The sequence below is a fragment of the Bison bison genome, unplaced genomic scaffold, assembly GCF_000754665.1.
Source record: "Bison bison bison isolate TAMUID 2011002044 unplaced genomic scaffold, Bison_UMD1.0 scf7180017864370, whole genome shotgun sequence".
Taxonomy (NCBI): domain Eukaryota; kingdom Metazoa; phylum Chordata; class Mammalia; order Artiodactyla; family Bovidae; genus Bison; species Bison bison.
This window is the reverse complement of record NW_011494942.1, coordinates 3,553,287-3,563,569: the sequence shown is the minus strand read 5'-3', so window position 1 is coordinate 3,563,569 and position 10,283 is coordinate 3,553,287. Positions and strand designations below refer to the sequence as shown.

Below are 10,283 nucleotides of genomic sequence, written 5' to 3'. Positions count from 1 at the left end.
CATTTCATACATTTATTTGTCATTCCTATTTCTTAGTCTCTGAAAACACTGACCCAAATATAGAATATTTATATATACCTGTTTTTATTTATAGATATATCTATATTTATAGATTCCATAAATAAGCAAAATATACTAGGAAATCTATTAAGCCAATGCTATAATTTTTCACTAAATTAAGCTAATCTCTCACGAGATTAGAATCTGGCTATTTTATATTTCTTTAAGAGGCTCAGGTGTACACCGCTTTTAGAGCTCACCACAATGTTTACACTCTTGAACTTTATAATTATGCATCAATCTCACATGTCCTTTTTCTAGAAAATGTGTACTGTTGGACAAAACTTTTGGAGAAAAATTACTCTCAGTAGGACACAGACACTCAGTGAAAAACCATTGCTCTTCAGAGTTCAGTTCTAGAAATGCTCACTAAGCTTTAAGCATTATGGAATGTTAGGGTATATTTAGAAAGAGAAAGATGCAAAAGGTGACCTCTGTATTAGAACACAATCTGATTAGTGGAGGAAACAGATTGTATTGAATGCTTCAGCAGAAATTCTAGTTCTGTGTAATTTTACTACAAAGAAGTGAGTGTGCTTCTCTTTTAAACTGATATGATCACAAACAAACTGACATTTAACCTGGACTCCAAATAAATGGGCTAACTGATGAATCAGAATGACTTGTCCTTAGTGACACTGACAGGCATTTTGTTTTAAGCCATTATATTGACACGCATTTTGTTTTAAGCAAAGTAGCCTTTCCTATATTTTTTTTATCTGAAGGGCACCACTGCATAACTGATTACTGCTTTTGACTATCATAAGCTGATGCCATATTAGCTGCAAAGCCACCTGACATTCTCCATCCTCCCCAGCTAGCTTTGTTCTGTGCAATGGTTCTTTCAACCTTTTCCAGAAACTTAAGCTTCCAACTCTGACTCCTTTCCTGATGATTTTGTCTCCACTCTAGAGAAAAACAAAAGGCAGATGGAGATTTCTGAATTTCCTGCTGAAAAATCTACAGATGCACAGTCATGTTTTCTCTTTTCTTCCTTCTCCAAGGGAAGATCTGTCTCTCTTCCCATCTATTCTAAATTGAATTGCACCCTCCCCCAAAATGTTGAAATCCTAACCCACAGTAGCTCAGAATGTGAACTTCTTTGGAAATAGGATAACTACAGATATAATTAGTTAAGTTAGGATGAGGTCATATGGTGGAGGGTGGACCTCTCATCCGATATGACTAGTGTCTTTATAAAAAGGGGAAATTTAGACATATTTCATGCTGCAAAGATGGTGTGGAGAGACAGGGAGGAGATGGCCATCTATCATCTACAATCCATGGTGAAAGCCTGGGATAGATTCTTCATTCACACCTGTCAGAAGAAATCAACCCTGTGACACCTTGATTTCAGGTGTTCATTCACAGCTTCGAGAACTGTGGTGCAATGCATTTCTGTTGTTTTAAGTCACCCAGTGTATGGTACTTTGTTATGGCAGCCCTTGCAAACTAAAACACCACTGAATGCTGCTCATGTCCTTCAGTGTCCCAGATTCTATACCTTTCTCCTCAAGAACCTTGTAGAATGTCCCAGTCTATAGTCTTTTTCTTCCTTCCTCCTTTCCCTCCCTCCTTCCCTCTCATTCTTGCTTGCTTCCTTCCTTCCTCTTCCTTTCCTCCCTCTTTCTTTCTCTCCCTTAAGAATCAAGTATGGCCATTTCCCTTCACTTTACAACCATATTTCTCTTTTTATGATGTTTACATTTCTGTCCATTTTATTAATAGCATCTTATTTAAAAGTAGGGCTTCCCTGGTGGCTCAGAGGTTAAAGCCTCTGCCTGCAATGTGGGAGACCTGGGTTCGATCCCTGGGTCAGGAAGATCCCCTGGAGAAGGAAATGGCAACCCACTCCAGTATTCTTGCCTGGAGAATCCCATGGACGGAGGAGCTTGGTGGGCTACAGTCCACGGGGTCGCAAAGAGTCGGACACGACTGAGAGACTTCACTTTATTTAAAAATAACTGCAAGGGAGGCCACAGTATACATAAAGCACAAAAAGACTATAGCCCTAACAGTTATTCCTAGAGAAATTTTTCCTTCACCATTTCCATTCCTTCCAAGTTTTATTCCAGAAAGAGAGAGAAGGATGATTAATATGTCCATAAGGAGTAATCGCCATCACAATATTAACTTGGACAAAAACAATAAGGACCCAATTTAGCTGGTACCATCTTATTTTTCCTGGGCTTCCCTTGTGGTTCAGCTGGTAAGGAATCCACCTGCAATGTGGGAGACCTGGCTTCAGTCCCTGGGTTGGGAAGATCCCCTGGAGAAGGGAAAGGCTACCCACTCCAGTATTCTGGCCTAGAGAATTCTGTGGACTGTACAGTCCATGGGGTCGCAAAGAGTCAGACATGACTGAACGACTTTCAGTTTCAGTTTTCAGTATCCTATTTTCCCACCAGATAAGTTTAAAAAAAAGTCAAAGTTTTCTCAGTGTGGAAGAGTAGGACAGCTTATATACTGACATGGTACCCCAGATGAGTTATAAAATTTCTCAAACCATGCAAAGTATACTCATACAAAAACAATTTCTTGTCATTAATGTCCTTTTCAAGTCCTGTTATTTTTCTCCTCTCTAACACAAACTTATGGGAAGAGCTGTCAGTACTCACACTGATTCCACTTCTTCAACTTCCTCTCACTTTATGATCTATCACACTCAGGTTTCTGTCATTAATTGAACTTTGAAAATGCTCTTACCATCATTTCTCTTGTTTAAGGTCTTTTCCCCCCCTAAATCCAATGGAGATTTTCTTGGCCCTTTATATATATATAGCTGCTCCATTTTTAGTGAAAAATTCTCTTTCACTTGCTTTCTTGTTCTCCCAGTTTTTCTTCCATTTGTCCTGCCATCTCTTCTTACACTTTTTTTCAGGCTCCTTTTCGTTTTGCTTATAACTTCAGATCTAGTGTCCTTCACTTCTGGCTCATTTCTCTCATTGTTCTAACATGTTCTTTCCGGGTAATGTTATCCCCTTTGGTGGCTTCTATATTCCCTGGTGGTCTAGGGGTAAGATTCTGAACTCCCAATGCAGGGAACCCAGGTTTGATAACTGGTCAAGGAACTACATCCCACATGGTGCAGCTGAGAGTTCACACACCGCAACTAAGACCCGGCGTAGCCAAATAAACAAATGAATAAATACATAAATATTTTAAAAAAATAGACATTATAATGATTTGCAAATCTACAGTTTTATCTCCATTCTATCTCTTGAACCTCAGCCCTCTACTTCACTACATCAAAATATCTTTTTATTGGCTTCCTTGACTGTTCTAAAGATAATTAAAACCCCCAAAGAACACAACTAAATGCATTTTCTTTTCTCTTGATTTGCTACTTCTTCCTGTGCATGCATGCTCAGTCACTAAGTAGTGTCTGACTCTTTGCAACCCTATGGACTGTGGCCCACCAGGCTCCTCTGTCCATGGGATTTTTCAGGCAAGAATACCAGAGTGGGTTGCCATTTCCTCCTCCAGGGGATCTTCCTGACCCAGGGATCAAGCCCACATCTCCCATATCTCCTGCACTGTAGGCAGATGCTTTACCACTGTGCCACCACTATGCTGCTGCCGCTGCTAAGTCGCTTCAGTCGTGTCCAACTCTGTGTGACCCCATAGACGGCAGCCCACCAGGCTCCCTCGTCCCTGGGATTCTCCAGGCAAGAACACTGGAGTGGGTTGCCATTTCTTTCTCCTGTGCATGAAAGTGAAAAGTGAAAGTGAAGTCGCTCAGTCATGTCCAACTCTTAGCGACCCCATGGACTGCAGCCCCCCAGGCTTCTCCGTCCATGGGATTTTCCAGGCAAGAGTAGTGCCACCACTCTACTGAACTGTATTTCCTCATGCTCTCTCACCTCTGCTTTTCTATATGTTCCTTTCTCCATTCTTTCCACCTCTATCCACCCACTTGCCCAAGCTTTATCACATTCTCTTTTCTCTACTCATTTAGGGTAGTCAGTGTTATATCAAGAGCAGAGATCATTTATTCACTCATATCTAGTAGAGTAGTTTTACTCAATAAATATTTATTAATAAAAACAGATCTGATTTCAGATATAGAATACATTGATCTTCTAATGGAAATATTTTTATCTGTGTAGCAGTTTTATGCATCATTATAAACTAGTTGATTAACAATTTTGATCTCTACATGTTGTTCTCTTGTGAACTTGTTTAATAATGTATCTTCAAGAAATATATCCATATTCAGAGAGCTGACCAAATCAAGTTTTTTAGTTTGAGAGTCTGAAGTCAAATTTCAGGCCATGCAGAATTTGTGGAAGGAAATCTGACTTCATTGGTTTTTGCCAACTAGTCAGTTATTCTTCTCATTTTGGCAACATTTTGACCTCACCTCCTAATGGTTATTAAACTTCAGTAGTAGGCAGAATATCTCCCCAATTAGTGTCTGAAATGTCACCACTAGCTAATTATTCCCTTGTGTTTACACTGTCATATCCTTGAAACCCTCATTTGTAATTCCAGGTGTGGGTGACATGCTTAACGCTAATTTCTTCTTGTGGCAAGATGGTTTTAACTCGATGAGAAACATGATCCAGTGTCAATGGAAGGGGAAAAAAATCAATAAAAATGATGATAGGATAGGAAAGTTGATATTGCTGGATTTCAAAATAATCAATTTTTTTCTCACATTTGACTTTACTTGTGCACATGTATCCCACAGCTTTTTAGCATGTTGCACTACTGGAGGGTTTGGAGAATTATCAAAATGTTAGTGCTATGATTGCTTTCACTGAAACCCTGAACCAGTGTTTTCAGTTGAGTTTGTTCTGACCACCAGGCAGTGTGGCTGTCTTTAGTCGTGTAGACTGAGCAACTCTATGCGTGCCTTCTTTACACTGACTATAGATATACTCCTAGTCTGCAGGGCTCTCCAAATGTAGAACTGCCAGATATAATAAATAAAAAACAGATGATGCTCGGGACTTCCTTGGTGGTCCAGTGGCCAAGTCTCTGGTCCCAATGTAGGGGAGCTGGATTCTATCCCTGGTCAAGGAACTAGATCCCACATGCTGCAATTAAAAGATTCCTGCATGCCACAATGAAAATTGAAGATCCTGCATGCTGCAATTAGGACCTGGCACAGACAGATAAATCAATCAATTTTTTTTTTTTTAATATGGTCGCAAAGAGTTGGACACGACTGAGCGACTAATCTGATCTGATCTGATATGTTTTAAAAAAAGATGATGTCCATGCAATATTTCAAGTGTGAAAACTGAAAGTGTTAGTCACTCAGCTATGTCCAACTCTTTGCAATCCCCTGGCTTGTAGCCAGCCATACTCCTCTATCCATGGGATTCTCCAGGCAAGAACACTGGAGTGGGTTGCCATGCCCTTTCCCAAGGGATCTTCCTGACCCAGGGACAGAACCTGGGTCTCCCACATTGCAGGCAGATTCTTTACCACCTGAGCCAGAAATTTATTTATCTCATATTCAGATTTAACTGGGCAGCCTACATTTTATCTAGCTATCCTACAGTGTAAGATGCTTAAAGATGTATGGGCACACTTTTGGTTGTCTCAATGACTACCAAGTACAATTGGCAATTAATGAATAAGGCTACTTATTCTAAATATCCTGACATACCTACAATATTCTCCCATCACAAAGAATGTTACTTTTCTGTTTAATTCTTCAAATGGTAATAGTTTCCCAGAGGAAAAACTCCACTTCATTCTAGAAATGAGAAAACTGAATATCAGAACTCATAAGGGGTTGACTGATTGAAATTAGTATAAAAAAGAATGTAGAGTATAATTGGTATGCCCAGGCTCAACTGTGTTACCACTGCCAATGACCTATAGACATGAAGAATACCTAGGGGGACAGGTGTGCCTACAGAGAGTTTTGCAGGAATCCTAGGGCACTCTAGTCTTCTGCACAAGCGTGAAGCAACTGGGACATATTGATGAGTTATAAACAGAAAAATATGATATTATTTTCAGAAAAATAATTTTATACTTATATACTATATATTCTGGAGAAGGGAATGGCAACCCACTCTAGTACTTCTGTCTGGAAAATTCCATGGACAGGGGAGCCTGGCGAGCTACAGTCAACGGGGTTGCAAAGAGTCAGACATGACTGAGCAACTAACACACACAATATACTTATATGCGATGAGTATATTTCTAAGATATTTCTTAGAAAGTTTACAGTGCAGCATTGTGGAGGAAAGGAAAAATAGAAGCCAGACTTAGAGAATGTCATCAGCAAAATCCCTTGTAAGCTCAACATATTCTATTCTCCAAGTATTCCACTCTGCTTTCCTTGTAAGTTTCTGAAATCATGGTAGTGCTGTCTCACATTTCCCTTTATAACCCTGGTCCTGGTGATGGGGTAGGTCTCCTCCTTGCATCTCCTTTCTCTTCTAATCTCCACACTTGCTTTCTATCTAAAAATGCCTTGCTTTGAATATCCATGTCTACTACACAGCCCTCTCCCTCTTATTTCACTTGTCTACTGAGCTCTAGGTCACTGGCCTTTATTCCAAGAACATTTAAAATCTTGGAACATTGTCATTTTTTCCTATAGTACCAGTCACAATTCACACTTATGTTTTTCTTTTTCTTTCTTTCTTTCCAATTACTTTACAATATTGTAGTGGTTTTTGCCATACGTTGACATGAATCAGTCATATACTTTAATATTGACACAAAACATCCTTTTAAAAAAACATTCATTTCATCCAGTAATCTTATTCTGCATCTCACTCCATTGCTCACTTTTGTTCTATTGATCTTATCTTGATCAATGACTGAAGTTCTTCCATTTTCTTGATTTCTAGCCTCTGAGGCTACAAGCACCTGCTCCCTCCTTTTCAGCTCACTTCCTCTAGTTATGTAACTTGAACAATCTGTTGATCTTTACACTGAACTTAACCCCTCTCATATTCTCATATCCTTCCTTAGCCAATATGGATCTCATGGTCGATACTTATAATAACTCTCTTGCATACTCCTTTCAACTCCTTTGACCCTTTCTCCCCTTTATGTTATCATTCACTTGCAAAAAATGAAAACAAAATAACTCTGGTTACTTTCTGCCAACTCTGCAACTGTAACAGGCCTGAAGAATATTGCTAAAGAAAATCACTCATTCATGCTTACTGATCTTACTGTCACCTCAAGCCCACTACCCGATGGTACTTGAATTGGCATTCAAGATTTTCTGGCAATTTTACACATATCACTATCCCATTTGGTGTTCCATTCACCTATAGGACTATTTAATGTCTTAACCTCACTCCTCAAAATGTGAACATGCTTTCTCCATCTTTCAATCTTCTTGTTGATAGAAAAAACAGCCATAGAGAAGAATTTTTATAAGCTCCCAATATCTATTATCTTACCATACCTCTGCCATTTTGTCTGCTACATAGGTGGACTGCCTGTGCTCTAATTTGAGACTGATTGGGCACCAGATAGCATGCCTTCTTCTCTACTTTACGTCATCACTCTGATATCTGGTTAAGTGCATCACCAATTTTTGATTCTTTAGTGGATTTTCCTACCAGCTTATACATCATTCATTAAAAAAAAAAAAAAAATTCTTGACTTACATTTCCCTGCACACTATTTTCCCCCTCCTCCTTTGCCTCCCCTCCCCATTCATCCTTAGAGCAAAGATTCTACAAGGATTGTTTTCTTCTTTCTACCCCAAATTTCTCTCTTCACATTCTCCTTTGAGCCCATTTTAATCAGATTTTTGTTCCCAACACTCTCATCAAACTGGCTTGGTAAATTCACCAAAGATATCCATTTTGTTAATCCAGTGGTCAGTTCTCAATTTTTGACCCATCAGTAGCATCTGAAACAGGATGTCATCATCCCTTCTTCTTTGAAGTATTTCCTTCTCTTGAATTCCAGGCACTAGATTCTTTCAGTTTCTAACAGATTGCTTTTTCTCAGTCTCTTAGATTGATTCTCTTCCATCATCTCAAATTTCAAAATTGGTGTGCTACATGGTCTCATCCTCAGACCTCTTCTCTTTAATATTTACATTTTTACCCTAAGTAATATCCAGGCTCATGGCAAGAAAAACCAATTATTAGCTGAAACTCCAATATTTATATTTCCAGTCTCTCTTTTCCCCTCAACTGAAAATAGTCAATTTTCTACTGGACACCTCTACTTAAAAGCCTCATAAGCAACTCAGTATATTTTGATCCAAACTCCTGAAAACCTTCACTCCCCACTGCTCCTCCTGTAGTTTTATCCATCACAACAAACATTCAACCAATGCAAGCATGTATGGCCAAAAAGGTGGGTTGTTGGCCTGCGTTTATCCTGATTAATCAGTTCATGTGCCCTAACAGTTGTTAATATATGGAACATCCTTCCTATGTAAAACATTATATACTTGGTGAATAAATTAATGCATGGTTGATATTCATCTTCAGTTCAGTCATTCATTTGTGTCCCACTCTTTGCGACCCCATGAATGGCAACACGCCAGGCCTCCCTTTCCATCACCAGCTCCTAGAGTTTACCCAAACTCATGTCCATTGAGTCGGTGATGCCATCCAGCCACCTCCTCCTCTGTTGTCCCCTTCTCCTCATGCCCTCAATCTTTCCCAGCATCAGAGTCTTTTCCAATGAGTCAAATCTTCGCATGAGGTGGCCAGAGTATTGGAGTTTCAGCTTCAGCATCAGTCCTTGCAATGAACACCCAGGACTGATCTCCTTTAGGATGGACTGGTTGGATCTCCTTGCAGTCCAAGGGACTCTCAAGAGTCTTCTCCAACACCACAGTTCAAAAGCATCAATTCTTTGGTGCTCAACTTTCTTCACAGTCCAACTCTCACATCCATACATGGACCTTTGTTGGCAAAGTAATGTCTCTGCTTTTGAATATACTGTCTAGGTTGGTCATAACTTTCCTTCCAAGGAGTAAGCATCTTTTAATTTCATGGCTGCAATCACCATCTGCAGTGATTTTGGAGCCCCCTCAAAAAATAAAATCTGATACTGTTTCCACTGTTTCCCTGTCTATTTCCCATGAAGTGATGGGACCAGATGCCATGATCTTAGTTTTCTGAATGTTGAGCCGACTTTCTCACTCTCCTTTTTCACGTTCATCAAGAGGCTTTTTAGTTCCTCTTTACTTTCTGCCATAATGGTGGTGTCATCTGCATATCTGAGGTTATTGATATTTCTCCCAGCAATATTGATTCCAGCTTGTGCTTCTTCCAGACCAGCGTTTCTCATGAGGTACTCTGCATATAAGTTAAATAAGCAGGGTGACAATATATAACCTTGATGTACTCCTTTTCCTATTTGGAGCCAGTCTGTTGTTCCATGTCCAGTTCTAACTCTTGCTTCCTGACCTGCATATAGGTTTCTCAAGAGGCAGATCAAGTGGTCTGGTATTCCCATCTCTTTCAGAATTTCCCACAGTTTATTGTGACCCACACAGTCAAAGGCTTTGGCATAGTCAATAAAGCAGAAATAGATGTTTTTCTGGAACTCTCTTGCTTTTTTGATGAGCCAGCGGATATTGGCAATTTGATCTCTGGTTCCTCTGCCTTTTCTAAAACCAGCTCGAACATCTGGAAGTTCACGGTTCACGTAATGCTGAAGCCTGGCTTGGAGAATTTTGAGTATTACTTTAGTAGCGTGTGAGATGAGTGCAATTGTGCAGTAGTTTGAGCATTCTTTGGCATTGCCTTTCTTTGGGACTGGAATGAAAACTGACCTTTTCCAGTCCTGTGGCCACTGCTGAGTTTTCCAAATTTGCTGACATATTGAGTGCAGCACTTTCATAGCATCATCTTTCAGGATTTGGAATAGCTCAACTGGAATTCCATCACTTCCACTAGCTTTGTTCGTAGTGATGCTTTCTAAGGCCCACTTGACTTCACATTCCAGGATTTCTGGTTGTAGGTGAGTGATCATACCATCATCATTATCTGGGTCATGAAGATCTTTTTTGCACAGGTATTCTGTGTATTCTTGCCACCTCTTAACATCTTCTGCTTCTGTAAGGTCCATACCATTTCTGTCCTTTATCGAGCCCATCTTTGCATGAAATGTTCCCTGGTATCTCTGATTTTCTTGAAGAGATCTCTAGTCTTTCCCATTCTGTTGTTTTCCTCTATTTCTTTGCATTGATCGCTGAGGAAGGCTTTCTTATCTCTCCTTGGTATTCTTTGGAACTCTGCATTCAGATGCTTATATCTTTCCTTTTC

General features: G+C 39.7%; 1 protein-coding gene across 1 annotated transcript in view; it reads right to left on the bottom strand.

Annotated features, from left to right (window-relative positions):
- LOC105000191 (phosphatidylinositol 4-phosphate 3-kinase C2 domain-containing subunit gamma-like) overlaps positions 1 to 10,283 on the bottom strand; it is a 128,733-nt gene that overhangs the window by 56,669 nt on the left and 61,781 nt on the right. The window lies entirely within an intron of this gene.